At 39.6% G+C, this 23,056-nt stretch overlaps 1 long non-coding RNA gene across 1 annotated transcript; it reads left to right on the top strand.

Moving 5' to 3' along the window:
* The first annotated feature begins 1,461 nt into the window (after positions 1 to 1,461).
* On the top strand, positions 1,462 to 22,789 carry LOC132660251 (uncharacterized). The gene is made up of 6 exons (XR_009601651.1): positions 1,462 to 1,651; positions 2,076 to 2,112; positions 3,548 to 3,624; positions 5,427 to 5,499; positions 17,268 to 17,469; positions 21,124 to 22,789. It is a non-coding gene; the product is annotated as an uncharacterized LOC132660251 (long non-coding RNA).
* Positions 22,790 to 23,056: the final 267 nt, after the last annotated feature.

Here is a 23,056-nt window from a genome sequence, read left to right as displayed (position 1 = left end):
AAATGAGGCAGTAAAAAATCTAAGTTTATTGTTGACAAACTCTAACCAGGGATCCCCAACCTGAGGAGCTTGGAAACCTGGAGTTTAGTAAAAACAGTAAATGTAGAGAGGGAGAGGAATCTTGCAGTTTTTATATCTTTGAAAAGCTAAATTGAAATGATAATTCTTCACAGCCCCCCAGAATTGTCAAAGTTCTTCATATTTGGTAGGAACAGTATTAACTTAGTTAGCAAATCCCCATTTACAATCTTGTGTTTCTTAAAGTTGTGATAGATGATTACTTCTGTCCTTAAATAACAAAAATAGAAAATATGTCTATTACTGTAGTGAAAGTGGATATATTTGTGTGATATAAAGAGAAACCTAAGGAGGATGTCAATTTTAGTTAAGGTAGTATGCAGTTGTCGTCTTCTTTTTTTTTTTTTTTTCCTGAAGAACAGGTGGTCCATTTATTTGCCTACTTTATTTTTTTATTTTATTTATTTACTTATTTATTTTTACTTTACAATACTGTATTGGTTTTGCCATACATTGACATGAATCCGCCACGTGTGTATATGAGTTCCCAATCCTTATAGATGCAATCTTTCAAAATTGCAGTGCCCGTTAACAAAAAAGAAAATGGCCCTTGATGATCAAAATATTTTTTAAAAGTAACTGTTTTTACCTAATGACTTTCTTATTGTTTGTTGGTCTGTATGTTCTATTTTAATGCCTAACTTGCTTAAGAGCAACAGAGACACTAAAGGTAATTTCTGACATATTGTCATCTGGGCTATTTGTTTAATTTGAATGGAAGAAGAGGACAAAAATCTCAGACCGTTAGGTGATGATGGGCCTCACTCAAAGGCCCCATGGCAAGACACTGCAGGGCTTGGGAATGGGCCCCTAAGAGACTAAAGTGGAAGAGAGCAAGGAGATGAATGCCCCACAGAGGCCACTGGAACTGCTGGCAGCTGTGGCTTGGAGCATGGTGCCCCCTGTTCCTCAGTCTTCATGGCTCTCAATGTACAGCCAGTTGGGTCTTCCTGGCAGGATGCTAATGAAAGGAAGGTAGGGCAACCTGCTAGGGAATAAATGTTCTTTAGGGATCAGTTTGGATTATGCTGGGGTCAAGAACAGGGTCCATACCAACAATAGCTCTAATTATCAGATTGTTTTCTTTTTCCCCCACAAAAATATATGCTAAGTTTGAGGTATAAAGAGTTTTTTTCCCCATTAAAAAGAATACATCTCCATATTAAAAAATCATGCTACCAACACTAACAGATAACTACAGGCGAGAAAGGTAAAAATTCCTCACTGCATACAGCTGTCAGAGTCAAGGTCCCTCCCACACTGTGGGGATGGCAAAGACAGCAAAAAGGGGTTTGTGAAAACACTTTTGCCTGTACCATTCTTTCAACATTTTGAAGCAAATCTAATGAGTATCTCTTCTCTTCTTTTCCCAAATCAGGCAAATACTGAAGTCCAGTATTTCTTATTCAGTAGCAGATCACTAACAGATATGCCTGGGAGAGATTCAGGCTTCGTTCCTGATCTAAAACTTGAAGCTGGGAAAAGATAGCCTCAAAAGAGAGCAAAAATGTGTGAAGGGAACTTCAGAAGCCGTCACTCTGGGCACATCCTAACTTCAATATCAACACACCTGGTGAGTTTAAAGGAACATAATGCTATTCATCACAATGATGGGAACAGTTTTTGAAAAGGAAGAGTGATGAATTGGATGATATCAACTAATTATATTCCAGAAAATGTCTGTTAACTCAGACAAGATCAATTCAAAGAAACCCTAGGAAAATAGAGTGGGGTAAACAACAAAATACTATTTACTTCATTGGAAACTTCAGAGTACATGCCACAAACCAAAAGCTAATTTTGCCTTAACTAAATGAGGATATGCCACAATTTTCTCTGGTGTGTTATATACAGTATAACTAGCTCTATTATTATTTTTAATATTTTCTTCATTTTTATATCAATAAAATTTTAAGAACTTCTGTTAGAATTTTTCCTTTTGTTTTTACATTTCCCCTCCCTCAACTCTTTGGTCTACTTCTCCTATATCTCCACAGATGGAAGGTAGACGAACTACAGTGAAGAGGAGAATGGGTAAGTTCTTCAAAGGAGGGACTTATGTCTTAAATTTCTTTGTAAACTCCATTGCTTCGTACCATGCCTGACAGATTTAGGTACTCAGAGAGTGTTGGTTAAAGGTTGAATGAATGGGCTGAGCAATGCATGAGTGGGTAAATATATTTATTTTATCCTTCTACTATAACTTAAGGAAAAAAAACATGTTGCCTGAATGTTTATTACAACTCTTCTGTTAACCTTGTAGAGGATGGATCAACTGGACCATGTAGAGATGGAAGAAAAGGAATGTCATTTGCTATAGTCAGAACATGTCCTGTGCTGGTGTTTTCACAGGTGATCATAGCCAATCCCTGTAGTGACCCTGTGAGAAAGTATCATTATCTGCCTTTTATAGCTAAGTTTCAGATAGGATCCCAGAGAGATTGCTAACCTGTCCAAATCTATGGCTGGGAGCTAGGATTTAAAACTCCAGTGCTCCTTTCCAATAACCCACATTTCCCTCTATTTCCCTTCTAAACACAAACGCAAAACTTGAATATTAAATCACTAATATATTAAGTTAAAGCTCTTGGCACCTTAAATGGTCCCTGCCAATTAATTCATTATTTATTAAGCACTTATTTTGTGCAGAGTACGTTTTCAAGGCAACGGGTGCCAGAAGTTAAAGTCTACTCCTTTTGTCCTATGAGCAACTAAGGCCTGATGTCAATGGTCTGGGTAATACAACATTCTGAGTATACGAGATGCTATCAAGATGATTAAGGAACTTTGAAGTAGTCAAAAATAATCTATCTTGAGACTAACAGCAATTTTCTGTCATTAGTATAAATTAAATTTAGTGCTAAAATATTATCTTCATATATGCAATAATCATTAGGCTAATTTTTGTAACCAAATAATCTTTTGAGGCTAAAAATGTCGTTAAAATTGATGAGCTTTTTGGAGAAGATTTTTAATGAGTATTCTGGACATCTAGAAGTCTTGCTGGACCACTAGAGGTACCCGGATCCTAATGGTTAACCCCTTTCCTTCCTCCTTCCTCAGAATCACATAGGAGACAGTCAGGATTACAGGATTTTGAGAAATGATATCCTCTTAGCCATTTCTTCCTCTTCTACCACAGAGAAGCTCTGGACATTTGGAGACTTACAGAATCAGGATGATTTCTTAGAGTCTACGAGAACATTTTGACCACGTAGGAAAGGGATATGTTTGTCAGGGGTTCTACCCTTCCTAAACTCAGTGTCCCTCTGAGAGAGAAAATACTCATCATGTTGATGTATAGCAAAAACCATCACACTATTGTAAAGTATTTATCCTCTAATTAAAAAAATTATAAAAAATACTCTTCTAAATAAATAGTACTTTTGGAAAGAACTTTGCTCTGAATCTTTTATTTATTTATTTACTGTATCTTTAGTCTAACCTAAAGTTCTCCTTTCTTTACCAGGATGGTAACAGCACTTAACGCTCAGCCTGCAAGCCAGGTGATGTCAGGACAGAGTCCTGAATACTCACCTCAGTGAGGTAAGGAGCACACAGAGGGTCACACACACACACAGTTCTGGAGGAAGGAATGCCCAGGGACAGGTCAGGGTAGAGAACAGTGGAACTGGATGGGATTAGTCCATCCTCCTCAGTAGTATGAGCTGACCCTATGGGTGGGGCTGGCACTTCTCAGATGCTCACCGCAAAGTGGATGTGCTCTCACAACTGTGCTCCTGTGCTGCTCAGCCATGGATGACAGGTGAAGGGAACACTTCCCGGAACGAACAACTTTTCCTCAGCCAACGTTCACCTGGGTGGTGGCACAGGCCAGGTTGGGGAGCAGAGGTGGGAGGAAAATCATTCCAGACTCTAACTGGGCCACTGACTCAGAAGGCTGCACGCCAAGTTGCTAATTGTCAGCGTCCAGCCACCCTTCCTGACAGAGCACGCACAAGGCAAACATTGTTCTCAGTCAGACCTCGCACCACAAGAAAAAATGCGACAGCATAACCAGGCCCAGAGTCTCTCGCTCGTCTGAGATGCTGCCCTGCGGCATTTCCATCCTCTGGGTCTGGGGACCTTCATATCCCTCTTGGTCCTATCAAGAAAAACGTCCCAGCACAATCTTAACTGCACAGTTTCTTGGCTGTGAGTGAGGAGATGTCCCTCTTATCTACCTTCCTGAACTGAGAGAAAACATTTCAGAAAGTTTTCTAAATGAAAACCTAAGGGAAACAGAAGGAAACTTGAATTTTTCATGATTTATTCTTCTCGAATTTTGATGTTTCACCGGAAGCACACATTCCTTTGTAACAAGAACCGAAAAAAAAGAAGGTCTAGAAGGAGTGAATTTACTTCACTCACTTCACATCAAGTCATTATTACAAATGAGTTTAAAGATATTAAATATAATGCGTGAGTTTTATTGAGTGCTGAGGGAAGTGGTACAATTTAATTGAGGATTTCCTGTGCTGTCTGGAGCTGAGAATAAGGGATTGTATTGTGGCCTCCCTGTCGTTTTCCCTTTCCCCAGAGCCTAATATATCAATCACATAAAATTAGTGTAATTAGGAGGTCGACTAAAGACAGAGAGGCTCTTCCTGTAAATTTTTTCAAATGAAAACCCAGGCACCATTGTAAAACAAACACATTAATCTATTCACTGAAATTAAATGAATAGGATCGTGGTGACTTTAAGGCACTCAGATGATTTGAAATTCTAATTATTCAAAATACAAATGAATTCTTAGAGAATGAACACAGGCTTTGATGACAAAAGACCCGTTTCCTTCCAAGCCTAAGTGTGTGACTCCCAGGCGTGTGTCCTTTGTCTTTCCAAGGATGCCTGCTCCTGCCCCATCCTTCAGCCCAATGCACACTGCTTTCAACCTCCGAGGGCAGGGGTCGGTGACAGGATGAGGCTCTGACCACCGGCACGCCTAGCAGAGGGCTGTTCCTGGAATATCAGCCCAGGACGATGTGGAGCCCTACAGGAACCACACGGGAGCTTATTCCTCTTAAGTATACAGTGAGCTCCATGCCGAGAGCAATTTCAAGAGGCTGGCAGAAAACATGGAAGGATGAGCTGTGAATGCAAGCAGAGGAGATGGATACAGTCAGGGAAGACTAAATTCTCTTGGCTGCCAAAGAGAGTGAGGGCAGCCACAGCTTGAGGGGGCTGCCAGGTCGTAATCAAGTTACTTTGGGTTCGGCTCAATTTGGTCTGTTTATAGCCTGAGGGAAACAGGGAAGATGGGGACCTCAAGTTTTATGTTCATCCCAAACTTCCATTGAGTTGGTTCAGATTACAAAATATTTGATCTGTTACTATCCAACTGCAGGTGCTGGGATCTTTGCGAGTTAAAAAGAAGACAAGCCCTGGCACTCAGTGGCAAAACCAACACAATACTTACAGTAAGGTTTTTAATATTATTTGAACATACTCTAAAATAATAATCTACTTCCCCCCTGTGCTTTAGTCCTTTCACTATTCAGTCCATGTAAAGTACTTTCAAAAACTGTCTGTTTTTCTTAGAATACTACTCAGATAGCTGTCTTTTCTGAAATAAAGCAACCTATCATTTCTTTTCAAAATCTAAAGTTCTTTTTGCTTTTCAAACTCTAAGCAAACCCACTATAAAATGTTTAAATGTGGAAGAATTAGTGGCTAGTAACTGCCTAACTATATGCTGATAGTATTATCTTTTTTAAATTTATTTTTTTATGGAGGTATAGTTGATTTACAGTGTTGGTATTCTTAATTTTAAGATTGCTTATAATTAGTACTAAACAGTTACTGAGGTATTTCTGACTTATGATGCCAGTTGGTTCACTTTGGCTAATAAGAAATGGCCTTGATGTCTCTGTAAGAGATATTACGTAGTAGGAGTCAAGCATATTCTAGTCTGTGAAGTAAGCATCACCAGGCCCATTTTATGAAGCAAAGTTGGAGGCATAAAGGCTAGGAAGCTCATACAAATCGCACAGCTGGCTGGTTAAGCATCAGAGCAGGACTCAAATCCATGGAGGGCTGGCTGCAAAGCAGGTGCCTTTTCCCATTATGCTGTGGCTCTTGCCTCTTCAAGGAGGGAAGGGAAAATGAAAGGACCAAAGGTCACACTGTACAACAGCAGAAATGGGCTTGTTTGAGCAGGTCCCCTCTGGGATAATAACTGTCCCGGTAAGGCCACACTTGATTATCTAAGGACATCCTGGCCCAGCCTGGCTCTGCTCAGTTCTGCTGTAACCTTCTCTTCATGTAACCTGATTGCTGAAATTCTCATTTTTTCCTCTTCTCTAAGTTCGTTTCACTTCACCTGCATCAAAATGCTGCTAATCCCATATCTGATTGTTTGCATCTGTAATTTCAAGGCTTCCTTGGTGGCTCAGTGGCAAAGAATCTGCCTGCCAATACAGGAGATGCAGGTTCAATCCCTGGGTCGGAAAGATCCCCTGGAGAAGGAAATGGCAACCCACTCTAGTATTCTTGCTTTGAAAATTCCATGGGCAGAGAAGCCTGGAGGGCTACAAGTCCATGGGGTCCCAAAAGAGTTGGACACAACTTAGCAACTAAACGACAACAAAATTTCAAAATCTTTGTAATCTTCTCTGTCGGTTTTATATCCTGAATGCTAATATCCAGCTTATCTAGTTGACATACTAAAATGTACCCTGCCCTGCCTGGTCTTTCAGATACAAATTAAAGGTAGAATTAAAATAGGCTTCATTATGGGCTTTTCTGGTGGCTCAGACAACAAAGATCTGCCTGCAATGCAGGAGACCCAGGTTCAATCCCTGGGTTGGGAAGATCCCCTGGAGAAGGGAATGGCTACCCACTCCAGTATGTGTCACTGTGTGTCTATTCCATAGACAGAGCAGCTTGGTGAGCTACAGTCCGTGGGGCGGCAAAGAGTCAGACATGACTGAGCAACTAACACACACAGGTTTCATTATGCTTCTACACTATGGTGACTTGCTAAAAATTTAAATCTGGGCATATAATATTCATATGGTGACTACAATTAATGGTATGTATTGTGTATTTGAAAGTTGCTAAGAAAGTAGATCTTAAAGTTTTCATCAAACACAAAAAACTGTAACTGTGTGGTGATGGATGTTCATTACACTTATAATCATTTCCGAGGAGACACACACATCCAATTATCATGTTGTACACCTGGAACCCATTATGTTGTATCAATAAAACCAATGTGCTGGTTTTACTGATATATAAATGTCAATCAATTTAAAATCAATCAATTAAAAAAATTAAAATCTACCTCTTTATTAAATTGGTCATGGCTATCCTCTCTCATGAGAGTTTAACGAAGAATTGCTTTTGGATGAACCAAAGCATATCAGGTGAACTCTGCAACAGCAGTGTATTCCAGCTGAGTAGCTGATATGAAGAAAGCACACACTGATATATGCCAGAACTCTGCAAAATCTAGCTTTCCCTTGGAGGCAACAGGGGTGTCAATTGCTTTATACCATTCTTAATTTCATAAAATAAAGACTAGAAATGTTTGCACACTATGATAGACCCGTGAAAGCACAATTTTTAGACTTTTGCTACTAGCTTGGCTTTTGCCAAAAATGTTTTCACAGCCTCCGGTCTTCATGTGCTTCTTCATGCTGTCAGGCATGGAACAACTTTTTCCATGAAAACAAAACACTTCCCAAGGAATGTTCTCAGAAATTCTAAGGGGCTTTAAAGGAACATCCTAAATCCTCATGTTCTGATGGTTTCACAACGCTTACACTGCGTCCAAGTACCCTATCCCTAACTTGTTCTGGTGAGTTTTTGTTTGTTTCCAGTTAGAGGGTTTTCTCAAGTGGGCTCGATAGCTCATGTCAGCAGAGAGTCAAAAATATCCTTACTGGGTGCCAAGAAAGTGGTAACCACACACGTACAAAATAGAACTGTTCTACTGGCTTTTTACTCCAAAGACATGAAGGTAACTTACAATTTAATTTATACAAGAATTCTATTTGAGGTGGGAAAAGTATTAGCTCAACTATCTTGAGTCTTATCTACATTAACAGAGAGAGAAAAAAAACAAAACAGGACATGGTGGGTTTTGCTTCTGGCTGCTCTGTGTTATTTGCGTGGAACATGTCTTACAAAAGTAGCATTGGCAAAAATGTACCCACAAATATGTTTTGAGAAGTAAGCTATAGAGTATGTACACAATATGACACATAATTGCTATGTGGGGAAGTCAAGCTCCCGCAGTGAATGTTTTACATTTATAATGTCAGTGATTGGCCTGTGTCTCTCCTCCAAACATTTCTTCTCCCAGCACCTCCATCCCTTTAACACAGTCAGATAGATGAAAAGTTAGCCACATGGTTCATTCCTTTGCTCATGTAACAGCTATTTATTGGGCCATTACTGCTTGTAGCTACTGCCTCATGCTATGTCCACTAAAAATAAGGCCCTGCCCTGCAGGAAGGCACTTTGATGTCTCACAGACTTAAGAAAGGAATGGGCAGAGCATGGCGCACATAGGAAGAGAGGCCTGGTCAAGTTCAGGGAGCTCCTTCTTGGCCACAAATTACAAAAACTGCATGTAGACGGAAACTATCATCTTACTATGTTTGTATTTCAGTTGTTTTTTATTTGTCCTCAATAATTAAGTTTTTAAAAAAAAAAAGTAAAAAGAGAGCCATTGATGTGCCCTCTGGGCTAAGTTCTACTCTATAGCCAGATGTGATGACAAACTAGCAAGGGATAGACTCTGTGGAGGGGACTCTGAGAAGAGGCCTGGAACACCCACGAGTGGAGCTTCTGCAGGGCTCATGTGGACCACAAATTGCTCCTGCAGGCACATTGGTGGAATGGTCCATTCCTGTATCTGACAGCTGAGCTTTATTTATAAATATCTGAAATGACCCTTTATAAGGAATTTTTCTCTTTTTGATCTAGATGTCTTAGAGGATGCATATTCAAGTTTTGAATCAATTGTTGAGAAATGGAATATTTAAGAGAAAACTTCTGTATCATATTGAGGTCAGTCAGAACATACTTATATGCCGGGTGTTGTGTTAGATACAAAGGACCCAAACCTGAATAATGTGTGGTTTTTGCCTTCAAGGAGCTGATTTTCAGGGTGGGGTGACAGGTGAGCAGATGACACATATATGTACATGGTGTCATCTATGATTTAACTTGAGAAACCTGTACACAGGTCAGGAAGTAACAGTTAGAACTGGACATGGAACAACAGACTGGTTCCAAATAGGAAAAGGAGTACATCAAGGCTGTATATTGTCACCCTGCTTATTTAACTTCTATGCAGAGTACATCATGAGAAATGCTGGACTGGAAGAAATGCAAGCTGGAATCAAGATTGCCAGGAGAAATATCAATAACCTCAGATATGCAAATGATACCACCCTTATGGCAGAAAGTGAAGAGGAACTAAAAAGCCTCTTGATGAAAGTAAAAGAGGAAAGCGAAAAAGTTGGCTTAAAGCTCAACATTCAGAAAATGAAGATCATGGCATCTGGTCCCATCACTTCATGGGAAATAGATGGGGAAACAGTGGAAACAGTGTCAGACTTTATGTTTTTTGGCTCCAAAATCACTTGCAGATGGTAACTGCAGCCATGAAATTAAAAGAGGCTTACTCCTTGGAAGAAAAGTTATGACCAACCTAGATGGTATTTTCAAAAGCAGAGACATTACTTTGCCAACTAAGGTCCATCTAGTCAAGGCTATGGTCTTTCCTGTGGTCATGTATGGATGTGAGAGCTGGACTGTGAAGAAACCTGAGTGCTGAAGAATTGATGCTTTTGAACTGTGTGTTGGAGAAGACCCTTGAGAGTCCCTTGGACTGCAAGGGGATCCAACCAGTCCATTCTGAAGGAGATCAACCCTGGGGTTTCTTTGGAAGGAATGATGCTAAAGCTGAAGCTCTAGTACTTTGCGACCTCATGCGAAGAGTTGACTCATTGGAAAAGATTCTGATGCTGGGAGGGATTGGGGGCAGGAGGAGAAGGGGACGAGAGAGGATAAGATGGCTGGATGGCATCACTGACTCAATGGACGTGAGTCTGCGTGAACTCCGGGAGATGGTGATGGACAGGGAGGCCTGGCGTGCTGCATTCATGGGGTCGCAAAGAGTCGGACATGACTGAGTGACTGAACTGAACTAAACTGATGACTTAACTCTGATTTGTTCATTTCTCTGCTTGCATAGTTCTTAAGTTCAAGTTTTGAAAACAAATTCCTTCATGTCATGAAATAAAAAAGAATGTTATCTTTGAAAGATACACATATTGAAAATTTATTACATTTTGCATATTTCTAGAACTATTTTTCTGAGACGTTTATGATCAATTTCTCAAATTTTCTTTGTGTGGGGCATGGTGGGGAAGGATCATTCATTATGGAAATTGTGTTTGCTAACATATTGAGAAACTAAGATTGAGAAACTTTAGGATGGCTTCTTAGCTCATGGTTGCATCTTTTGAAGAGAGAAATAAGCTTGGACCCATAAATTTTCACTGGAAAAGAACAATTTGAAACAGCAGGGAGACAAGAGCAACCCAAGTGCCTTGGGAAAAACAGGATCAAGGAAAAGAGAAAGAGGGGACAAGGTTAGTTAACATAATATACTTTTTATGAATATAAATTGAAAGAACAGTCATTCATGAGAAAACGTATTCAAAGAAATGCTATTAGAACTCACTTTTTGTTTGTTTTTTCTTATGCTATATTTTCTACTGCTAAAATGTTAACATTTGAGGAAGCTGTATTAAAGATGCTCCAAAAATCTTTCAATTTTAATTTTTACAACATTTTTATTAACGTATGATTAGTGAGTGAAGTGAAGTCGCTCATTCGTGTCTGACTCTTTGCGACGCCATGGACTGTAGCCTACCACGCTCATCCGTCCATGAGATTTTCCAAGCAAGAGTACTGGAATGGGTTGCCATTTCCTTCTCCAAAGGATCTTCCTGACCCAGGGATCAAACCCGGGTCTCCCACATTGTAGGCAGATGCTTTACCATCTGAGCCATCAGGGAAGTCCTAACGTATGATTACCCTAAAATAAAACTCTAAGAAATATGAACAAGTAACAAGTTCAAACAGAAATTAGCACAGCAAAGCTTTGAATCTAAATATATTTGACCATAAAACTCTGCATATTGACCACTTGTTATTCTATTTTCCTTTTGTTGTACTAGGTGATTCTATTCTTACGTGTTCTTCAGTAACTGTGTTTAGGACCTTTAACCTTAGCTGCTGCTGCTGCTGCTGCTGCTGCTAAGTCGCTTCAGTCGTGTCTGACTTTATGCGACCCCATAGACGGCAGCCCGTCAGGCTCCTCCATCCCTGGGATTCTCCAGGCAAGAACGCTGGAGTGGGTTGCCATTTCCTTCTCCAATGCATGGAAGTGAAAAGTGAAAGTGAAGTCGCTCAGTCGTGTCCAACTCTCAGCAACCCCATGGACTGCAGCCTACCAGGCTTCTCCATCCATGGAATTTTCCAGGCAAGAGTACTGCAGTGGGGTGCCATTGCCTTCTCCGTTAACCTTAGCTAGGGAGGATCAAACTTCTAGCTCATGAGCTTTAGTCCTTTCTATGACTGGGTGACCTATTTGGAGGAATTCCTGGCATCACTTACTACTGAAAGTGACTTACTAATCTCTTCAAAATAACCCCCATTCAGTCTTTGATATAGTATTATTTCTTTGTTGTTATTGTTGTTATTTAGTTGCTAAGTCCTGTCCAACTGTTTGTGACCCCATGGACAGCAGCACACCAGTCTCCTCTGTCCTTCACTGTCTCCCACGTTTGCTTAGATTTGTGTCCATTGAGTCTGTGATGCCATCTAACCATCTCATCCTTTTCTCCTTTTGCCTTCAATCTTTGTCAGCATCAGGGTCTTTTCCAATGAATCAGCTCTTCTGTATAATAAATGTAAACGTAGTGAGTTAAAATAATGCAAACATTTTATTTTTTTCTGTTGGTCAGGAATTCAGGAGTGGTTTGGCTAGGTGGTTCTGGCTCTGGGTGTCTCATGAGGTTGCAGTCAAGATATTGACCAGAGCTCAGTTATGGAACTGGAGAGTCTGCTTTCAAGATGGCTCACTTAACAGGGCTGCTAAATTGGTGCTGACTGTTGTCAGAACTCAGTTGCTCTCCATGGGGCCTCTCCCAAGGACTGCTTGAGTGCTTGCAAGACACAGAGGCTAGATTCTCCTAGATAAAGTGGTTTGTAGAGAGAACGCTAGGTAGAACGTATCTATGTTAAGACCTAATGTCAGAAGTCACATAGTCATTTCTGCCATATTTTTTGTTATTGTTAAAAGCTAGTCATTAAATTAGGTCCCTAGTCAAGTGAAGGGGAAATTATATCCCATCTGAAGGGGTATGGAATGCCAAAGAATTTGCAACATATTTTAAAATTATCCTATGTGGGTTGGGGCCAATGACGCATATCCTATTTATACTTCATGCCATGGATAGGTCTGGCTATGGATTAATATTTCTGATTATGGTTCCTTGAAATAATCTGTCCCAGGATTTCTTTCCATTTTCACACCTAGGACTTTGCCAAATCCTCTGAATGGGACTCTTTATTTAAATGACTAATAACCCAAGCAATGCCCACTTAGGACAAGTGGGCATTTATTGGCTCAGGCAATCCAAGGAAGTGTTGAACTAACCGAATACCAGGATAGGCAGTGATCCAGGGAAATAAGTGGAACCAGGAGCTTGAATATCAACAGGATTACTCCTCTATGTCCTGCCTTTATTCTTCTTGGAGTGTCAATCTTTCTCACTTTAGAGCAGTTTTCCACACATGGCAGGAACAATGGCTATCTACACCTTTTAAATTTTACATTCCATAGCTTCTGCCATGGGAGAGGGTCTTCCTCATACCCTATTTGATTCCAAGTTCTTTACACCAAAGAAGAACCTAGGTGGAACGAAAGGAGGGTCAGGATCCTGTAACATGGCAGCTCCTGCCGTTACTACAAGGTGGCCATAGAGAAATGAATGGTTAGCTTGAAAAAAGACGGTACCCTGGAGGAGTGGGCTGGGACTGGTGGGGAGAGTGATGGAGAGATAAACAAAAGAGCCCTTTAAAGGGTCTTTAGAAAAAGTACTGATATTGATAAGTATTAATATTGAAAGTAGAATAGATTTTATTTTCATGCATATTTTGCATATCTCATTTAAAATCAAAATAGTGACAGAAAAAGAATAGTGACAAACATTTATGTGTGACTTTCCCTGGTGGTCCAGTGGTTAAGCTTCCACATTTCCAATGCAAAGGGCAAGAGTTCGATCCCTAGTCAGGGAGCTAAGGTTCCATATGCCGTGTAGACCGAAAAAAATTTATGTGGAATCCACACTTTCTTTTGATGAACCTCATTTGTATGGATAACCACAATCACAGTTGGCACTAATGTTAATATATTCTAATTAGAATAGCATGGTCAGTGGACATGTTGTAAGTCTGGATTTGAACCCCCAAGCAAGGATGTAAGAACTGGTTCTAATCTTTTGTCAGTTATAAAACACACTTCCTTCTCTTTGACTTTTTAGCAAGGTAGGAAACACCTTGACAGTATTTTCATTTATGATAGGTAGACTGCATTTCACAGAAGAGCAACTTCCAAGAAGTGAAAATCATCAGACTCATACAAGACAACAATTCCGCTATCAGTTGAGTGTGTGTGTATGGACTGGGGTCGGGATATACAGAAATACTTAGATATGCAACATTAGGAAGTTGTACACACATCAATATCAGTCAGTTCAGTTCAGTCACTCAGTCGTGTCCAACTCTTTGCGACTCCATGGACTGCAGCACTCCAGGCTTCTCTGTCCATCACCAATTCTCAGACCTTGATCAAACTCACATCCATCGAGTTGGTGATGCCATCCAACCACCTCTGTCATCCCCTTCTCTTCCTGCCTTCAATCTTTCCCAGCATCAGGGTCTTTTCCAAAGAGTCAGTTCTTTGCATCAGATGGCCAAAGTATTGGCCTATTATACCAATATACCTATTTATTTTTTATTTTTAACTAGTCAAATACAATGAGTCAGTTGGAGGCGAAAAGTCTATGCATGCTAGTTGAAAAATAAAAGTTTTCAAAGAAACACACACCATATTCTTTATACTTTCTTTATAAAATACACATATACTATACACTTTCTTTATAAAATTATATTTATTTAGAACATTTGACTTTTGGGAAGGCACTTTCTTCAGCTCTTGCTATGGCCTGGTTCCCAGGTGGCTCACTGGTGAAAAATCTGTCTACTGAGAAGGAGACAAGGGTTTGATCCCTGTGTCAGGAAAATCCCCTGGAAGAGGAAATGGCAACCCAATCCAATATTCTTGCCTGGGAAGTCTCATGGACAAAGGAGCTTGGCGGGCTATAGTCCATGGGGTTGCAAAGATTCGGACACGACTTAGTGACTAAATACCACCAAATAGCCTGGTTCACAAACATCACCTCTCTACAATAGTTGTTGGCTACTCTTAAAAAGGATTGTAGCTGTTTTAAAAACTGTCACTCTTGTGGACTCCTCATAGCAATCAACCTTTCCGACTCCTAGTTCTCAAATGAACTTCCCAACATCAACTCTTTCATTCTGACCTCTCCACAGGTTACCTAGTGATTTCACATACAAACAAATGCTTCCCTGGGTTTGTTCTATTTCAGGAGCCATTTCTGGTCAATGCTTCTGGTAAAGCAATAGTTCTTCGTTAAACATGTCTCCCAGAAGCCTAGATACTCTTGACACCCACATGTCAGCTGCCTACTTCTTGGCTCCCTCCACAGAGTAACTGATATGGACAAAGCTTCATTCAGTTTCTTATTCCACTCTGTGGTCCAGCTCCCACCAACCCCCAGGACATCTTAGAGATGCCAACTGCTCTTCCCTTATCCCCACAAGTTTACAATCCTACCTTCCTGCCTCCAACTAAAATCTTAAACAGTAAATCCATTCATTAACAGGTAAACCTGAAAGAAGAGACTAGAAGGAGAGGAACATTAACACAAAAGTCTGCTGAATGTCCCAAACTCTTTAGAAGGTTGACTCTGAGCTGCTGGACTACACAATGTTAATATTTTAGTCCCTGGCCTAAGAGGAGTAAGTCTACTTTAAGGATGGAGTTGGGACCTGTAGGTCTTGCTCCCTAATTTCCTTTGCCTTATCTTCAGTAAAATTGAGTCTTAGAAGCTTTGAGATCATGCAAGATCTTTGTTTACACACAGCTGAGGCAGGTCTTTCCTCATTAGCACAAACAAATCTTCCAAATCTATAGCAACTATGCAGGAAGGACATCTTCCCTGCCTACCTGCAATTAAGGGTTATACCCACTCCAATATTCTTGCCTGGAAAATCCCATGTACAGAGGATCTTGGCGGGCTACAGTCCACGGGGTTGCAAATAGTCAGACACGACTGAGAGAGTTCACTTTGAACTTTTTGAACTCACAAAACTGGCCTTGGTGTGGTTAATGTGCCAGGCAAAGGGAAATTTGTTGTCACTTCCTGGAATTACTGGGCTAACCCAAGGAGACATTTGAGTTTCCCAGGTAGCACTAGTGGTAAAGAACCCACCTGCCAATGCAGGAGACGTAAGAGACATGGGTTAGATCCCTGAGTCGGTAAGTTCCCCTGGAGAAGGAAATGGCAACCCACTCCAGTATTCTTGCCTGGAGAATCCCATGGACAGAGGAACCTGGTGGGCTACAGTCCATAGGGTTGCACAGAGTCAGATAAGACTGAAGTTTCTTAGCACACATAGCAAGGAGATATTTGAAGACTCTGAACAGTGTGAGATTGCTGACTGTTAGATTCAGAATTTCATATCCAGGTCTGGCCAGGAATGGAGCCCTATATCCTGATCAGAGAAGAATATAAATGAAATTGCTCATTCAGTCTTTGAGTTATTCTTTTAAAAGCACTGAATGTATACCAAGGTCTTCACCCTGTGCTCACAGGTGAGTTCTAGGAGGGCCTACTCACTGCACTCTGGCCAGCCCTCCTGGATGGAAGTAGCTCTTCTTGTCACCTTAGATTCTTCCATCAATTCTTTCAGATCAAGGGCTCATTGTGATCTTCTGGTGGGGTCTTCTGTCAAAAAGTGTGCTTACAGCCTAGGGTCTCCTCACTGGCAGTCCACCTCGATGCCAACAAAGTACAGTCTTTACAGACAATTTGAGAAACGACAAGGCAAAGAGAGGGCCCCTTCAAAAAATATTTTTAGTCCAGCCAGATGCAAAACAGATTTATCACCCAGTCAAATGATAACCTGACCCTTCTACTTCCCCTACCCAACAAGCCTAAACTACAGATCTATCCCTTTGGAAATCTGGAGACTTTACTGACTTCGGATTGACAATATGAAAACATACGCTTGCGTCATTCCAAAAGCTAGCCTTGGGTGGAAAAGCCTTTCTGTAACCCTATCAAACATAAGATGTTTAAACTTTAAGACTCTTTTTCTGCACAGTGTTGCTTCAGTGAGGTTGTTCAAAGTCACTCTCATACATTTAACCTTCAGGTTTTAATACCCTATGCTAATAGGCAAAAGCTTCCCTTACTACAGCCAGCAAATACTCATCAGAGAGATAGTTTGAATGAAAACATGTTCATAGTTATTATCAACAAACCCATTTATGGAACTGCCCAAGACGCTTAGATAAACTAAATCAAAGGGAAAAATGTGTTTTCATGATCTCAAGAAGGTTAGAACACTAGACTGAAAACACTCACAAGGACAAATGATGTTTGGTTCATTCTTAAGGGGCTCTTAGGGTTTGGGTAAAGAGGTTGGAACAAGGTCAGGGGAATCCTCCTAAAACTGTGATGACTGAGAATAGCTGGTTGTTAATCCGGAACGCTTCAGAAAGTGGGACCAGCCTGTTGAGAAATCAATCAAACCAACATGTTACTTCAGTGTAGTTTTGAAAAATATTAATAATTGTAACAACTAAAATTTATATATGACAGTCACATGTGAGAAATCCAGTTCTAAGTGATTCCCATGTATAAATAATATGAGAAGAAAGCTGGTGTGAGAGAGCTTCAGTGGGAAGGTGACATAGGACAGAACCTGCAGGATCTGGAGTTTTGGAAATAGATATGAAAAGAATCAGCAAGTATGAAATTTCATTGTTGTTCATTTGTTTTTATTTCAGGTGTGTTCAACTCAGTCTCACAGCACAATTTCACTTTTGTGATACTAAGTGGTGATCTACTCAACGGTGTGATGCTAGCCGTGGAATCCCTGAGGCTGTCTCTAAAGTGAAAGTGAAAGTGTTAGTCACTTAGTCATGTCTGACTCTTTGCGACCCTATGGAATGTAGCCCACCAGGCTCCTCTGTCCATGGAATTCTCCAGGTAAGAATACTGGAGTGGGTTTCCATTCCCTTCTCCAGGGGATTTCCTGACCCAGGGATCAAACCCAGATCTTCTGTATTGAAAACAGAGGCTGTCACTAGGATTGTGTTAAATGACTAAGATTGGGTCTGGATCTTTCTGTTAGATGACTGCTGATATTGATAATTATAAGCTTGGATGTAGACTTGGTGGGCAGGACCCAGCAACACTGTTTTGCAGTGGCTCACAATTCCCTTGAAAATGGAGAAACTGATACACAAATAAGGACAAAATGCAGAAAAAGGATATAACTGGAAGGATAACTATGCTGTAAGTGATATTAGCAGGTCTATTTTCCTCAGTGGTTTTGTATCTTACACGTACATAAGAACCACCTGGGGATGAGACGGGTCCTTGTTGGAAATGCATATTTTTACGTTCCTCTTCCAGAGAATCTGATTCTGCTGGCAGTTGGTGAGAAGCAGGGCCTAGAAACATTTCGGGCAAGCACACAAGTAGCTTTGATGTGCCTCTGAGAAAGAGTTCAAAAATCTCAGAAGAAAGACAACAGAGAAAATAGTCCACATGAAATCTAAAAGGAGAAAGGACGTGAAAAACACAAGATCCGAAGTCATCAGGAGCCCCAATAGGAATTATATGACAAAATCACACAATCAGTGATGAATTATTAATATAATGAGTAATCATGACTTCTTTTATAGTTAGTGTTTATTCTCTGCCTATTTCCATTAAACTGTCTAGGAAGGATAAGGTTATATATATATATATATATATATATATATATATATATATATGATATAATAAAACATTATCTATTTTGAGAGAGGATAGTTGGGACAAAGGGAAGAAGTGATGGAAAATAAATCACCTGTCGCCTGGTATGAATGATACATGCCTTATAGAGCTCAGAGCCCGCTTTAATTGCTTACTTATAAGTCTGCATTCCTGAGTGATTTCTGTGCTGCCAGGAGCAGGGGTTCATCTCAGGCATGTGACTCTGATTGGTTCAAGCCTGGTAGGGTAAGAAACATACAAGGAAATGCATCACTACTGATAAAATGACATCTGAGGAGAAGGAAGATAATAAAGCATTAATTTTGAGGAATGTAAATGAATTTCTGTTTAAAAGTTTTTATCACTGGAACTATTGGTCCAATAATTACACTTAGCATGATATAATCAAAGAAATTATTAGCAGTTTTCAAAAAATAGTCATGATAAAAATAATGGCAGTAATTATTTAATCATATTAACTTTCTTTTAAAGATATCTATATCCTTTCAATCACTGAGTCAAAGTGTAAAGAGATTCACTGCATGGAGGACATAAAAATAGACATAAATGACTGATTAATATGAACTAAAGGTATAGCATAATATACTTAGTACATTTTAACTAAGCAAAAAATATCTTCCCTATGTTTAAAAAAAGTTTTTAAAATTAACATCCTCAGCATCTATTCTGTAACATGCTCTTTAAAGAGAGTTGTGGATATATAATATTTTTTTCATATAGTCTTAGATTATTTCACCAAGACTTACTATGGAATGAAATAAATTTCCTTAAGAAATATGACCAATCATACTTGATTGAATTGAAGGATAAACTGTATGAAAATACCTTAGAGAGAGAGAAAAAAAAAATAGACATCAGTAAACTGTTGCCTTTTTAAGCATCATTTTCCCCTGTAATTCAAAATTCCTTTTCTGCTTTCTGAGACTTGAGCCACTGAACTGCCAGCAAGAACCATAATCATGGGCATCACAAGCCAGACACGGGGTCAGGGTGAGCACGTGGCCAGCTCTGGCTGATGAGGGCTGGGCCTTGTCTTCCTGGAGAAGTGGTTCCTTCTACAATGGAGAGTGGCAGAGATTTTATTGAAAAGCCAATTCCTTATGAAAGAGAAGCGTAAATCTCAAAGGAACATAGAAATAGTAACCATTGCTCTCATTCCTCTTAATTTAAATGGTGTGTAAGTGCCTGCTCAAACTCAGTCTGACTGTTTGTGAAACCCATGGACTGTAGCCCGATGGGCTCTACCCATGGAATTTTCCAGACAAGAATACCAGAACAGGTTACCATTTCCTACTCCAGGGGATCTTTCCGAACCAGAGATCAAACCTATGTCTCTTGTGTTTCCTGCCTTGGCAAGCAGATTTTTTACCACTGGAGCCACCTGGGAAGCTATAAATTTAAATAGTAAATGCTTCAAAAAGTGAAAAACAAACAAAAATCATCACCAGCAGAACGAACATGATGGGAAAGTTCAAGATGACCTGTACCTTGGGTCAAATTATTCTTTTTAAAAATGTCTCATGTGAATAGAATAATAATGATAGTGCCTAGATTGAAACTAGACTCACACAGTGATAGAAAAGACAGAGTAACGTTGTGTGGGAGTTAAATACACCAAAACTTTCCCACCACTGATTTGAAATAACCAAGCGGAAGGGTTGGGCATGGTTCTGGGGCACAGAGAATAGTACTCCAGGGTCCACTTACCCTCAACCTATTTGTAAAACCTACTATTAGTGGGAAGTGACAGGGGCAGGGGGTGGGTTGGAGCAATGTGAAGACTTTTCCCCCAAGAGCACATTGGCAACTAATGTTATATAATTTCCTTTTACTGACCACGGAATAGCTGGTCATTATAGCTTTTAGGCACTATGCATCGTTATTGTTCTGTAATACCATACACAATAGAGCTTACCACAAATACTGCAATGAAACTTGAAATAGTAAAATCCTAGGAAAATACAGTGATTTGAAGAGCAATAGTTCAACAGGAAGGAAATGTGTGACTTTCTGTGGGCATCTATGGTTAAGTGAAGTGTAACGATTATTACGATTCTTTGAAATGTGTTTTTGAGAAGAAAATTTCATAATTATTTTTAATAATTTATCAAGATAAATAAAAATACTATGCATTAATATTTTAAATCATTCCATGTAAAATCATTTATGTCAGTAATTTTATCATGAACTGCATCCTACTTACTCAACACACATAGATTAAAATTTCCCTTCTGAAAAGGGATCTGAAAAGCTATGCCACACTGAGGTGTAACTGATAATGATCTTGATGTCCTACCTATTTCAAAATATTGACCACTTAATGTTTAGAAGGTTTAACTCAAAAGACTGAATCAAAAATGCTCTAATGCAAAAGATTTCTAGGTAATTTCTCCTATATCTTCAGACACAGTCCCTATTGGCTTCTCCTTTCTGCCTCAATATGATCCTATAGCTATAATTTCTAATGTTTTCTTATTAAAATGCCAATATATTTGAGAAGGAACCGTTACTTCCTTCCATATTAGCTATAATATAGAAGCTCATATGATATTTTCTTCTCTGAAAATTAATCAAAAGTGGGTTTGTTAGGAAACAAGATGGTGAGATCAGCTCTAAGAGGAAAAGCAGTGGAGTTCACTTATTGAGATTGTTGTATGCCAAGCATAATGCTCTATCTATATGGTATAATCCTATGTATATTAATTCATTTGGTTTTCACTTAAGTCACATGATGTAGTTAGCTTCACTTTGTAAATGAGAAGAGTGAGATACAGAGACATAAATCTAATAATTGAATTTCATGAGTGATAGAGATTGAAGCCAAGTGATGTGTGAATTCAAAGGCTTTGCTTTTTTAAGGAGCACTGTAATGGGAAGGCAGGAGGCCCACAAGACCCACTAGAGTCCAGCAAAGCTGGCCCAGCTACTTGCCCTCAAAACTGAACCAGGAGCAGATCTCCGATTTCCCGACTCCTGGCTGAGTATTCCTTCCACGAGACCACACAGAAGGCTCTTATGAAATCATCAGGATTAGAGCTTGGCTCTTTCATCGAGTAGCCAAAGCCAGTCTCCATGAGTCAAGCCAGACCTTTTATCCTGGTCTGGGGCAACCAGAGGTAAGAGTCAATCTGTGTGATGACCCTTCTGGAAATGGTAGGGGAAGGGAGCAACAAAATTTGGCTTTCTCTTCAAATACCTTTGAAAAACTACCAATGAATCCCTCCAAGACAATTGTTCTTATATGTGGTGTTGAGACATAGGGCTGTGTGCTGAACTTGTGAGAGGCATGGCATAGACAGTAAGTCATCATCAGTCATGGGATCACTGTCCTCAAAAGAACCACAGCTGATGGGACTATAAAATCTCAACAAAAGCAGGGGGAAAGAGAATTAAATTAAACCACTTATTTCACCTGAGTTGCTGCTGCTGCTGCTAAGTCGCTTCAGTCATGTCCAACTCTGTGCGACCCCATAGACGGCAGCCTACCAGGCTCCCCCATCCCTGGGATTCTCCAGGCGAGAACACTGGAGTGGGTTGCCATTTCCTTCTCCAATGCATGAAAGTGAAAAGTGAAAGTGAAGTTGCTCAGTCATATCCAACTTAGCGACCCCATGGACTGCAGCCTACCAGGCTCCTCCATCCATGGGATTTTCCAGGCAAGAGTACTGGAGTGGGGTGCCATTGCCTTCTCCAAGTTAGAACAATACAAAGTCTAAGAAAACATCCGCTTTTTATTTATCAGTGTTACAAATGTTCTCCAAAATGCACGCCTATAAATCAATTTCTTTCATCCAGCCAGTGTTACTGAACCATCACATCAAGTTTGATTTTTATAAGGTACAAATGCAGGGTAAACAAAGAGGTTTTCTTCTCCAACTGAACAATTTTCATAACTGTCTGTGAAACCAACCCTCTATTGTAGTTCAGGTGATTAGAAGATCCAAGCTGACTGTAATTTTTTTCCCTAACTTTACATTCATGTGAATACTACATACATTTTCAGTATAATAAATAACATGTACTGCTTTCATCCTTCTGGAATGAAAGGAAGCTGAGAGAGCCGTATGATACTTTTGCCATGTTTTCTACTGAGGTCTTAGAGTGCTCTTAGCAATTTGTAAAATCTCACTGTGTTGTACATATGTTGGTTGTTATATTCATATTTGTGAGGATTAGCTATTTTAACAATAGTAATTTTAATGTAATCAATATATTGATGTTTTATAACTTTTCCAATAATTTCTAAGCTAAGAAATTCCTTCCTACCGAGAGATAAACTAAATATTTATTTATTTAGTTTTTATGTATGTCCTACTTTTGGGGATTCTATGACTCCTCTGTCCATGGAATTCTCCAGTCAAGAGTACTAGAGTGGGTTGCTATTTCCTTCTCCAGAGGATCTTCCCGACCCAGGAATCGAACCCAGTTCTCCTATGTTGCAGGCAGATTCTTTACCAACTGAGCCACCAGGGAAGCCCATTTATTTATAAACTTTTATAAATAAATCTATAGATTATCTCTTGAATTTTTGTGTAACTTTTTTAGCATTTCATTCTTAAATCCTATTGGAATTAATTTTGAATTTGGAATAAAGTGATGATATAAAGTGATTTTTAGACAAATAGTTAAACAAATTTTATTTATGCCATCTACAGAATAATTGACTCAACTTCCATAATTATTTGTGATTTTTATCACATCATATCACTATATATATTAAGATCTACTTTTGAGCTACATTTATTTTTCACATTGATTTGTCTGAATGCTCTTGTAAGCTGATGCAAAAATA

This window comes from Ovis aries, chromosome 8 (genome assembly GCF_016772045.2).
Source record: "Ovis aries strain OAR_USU_Benz2616 breed Rambouillet chromosome 8, ARS-UI_Ramb_v3.0, whole genome shotgun sequence".
Taxonomy (NCBI): Eukaryota; Metazoa; Chordata; class Mammalia; order Artiodactyla; family Bovidae; genus Ovis; species Ovis aries.
This window is presented reverse-complemented; position numbering and strand designations above follow the sequence as displayed.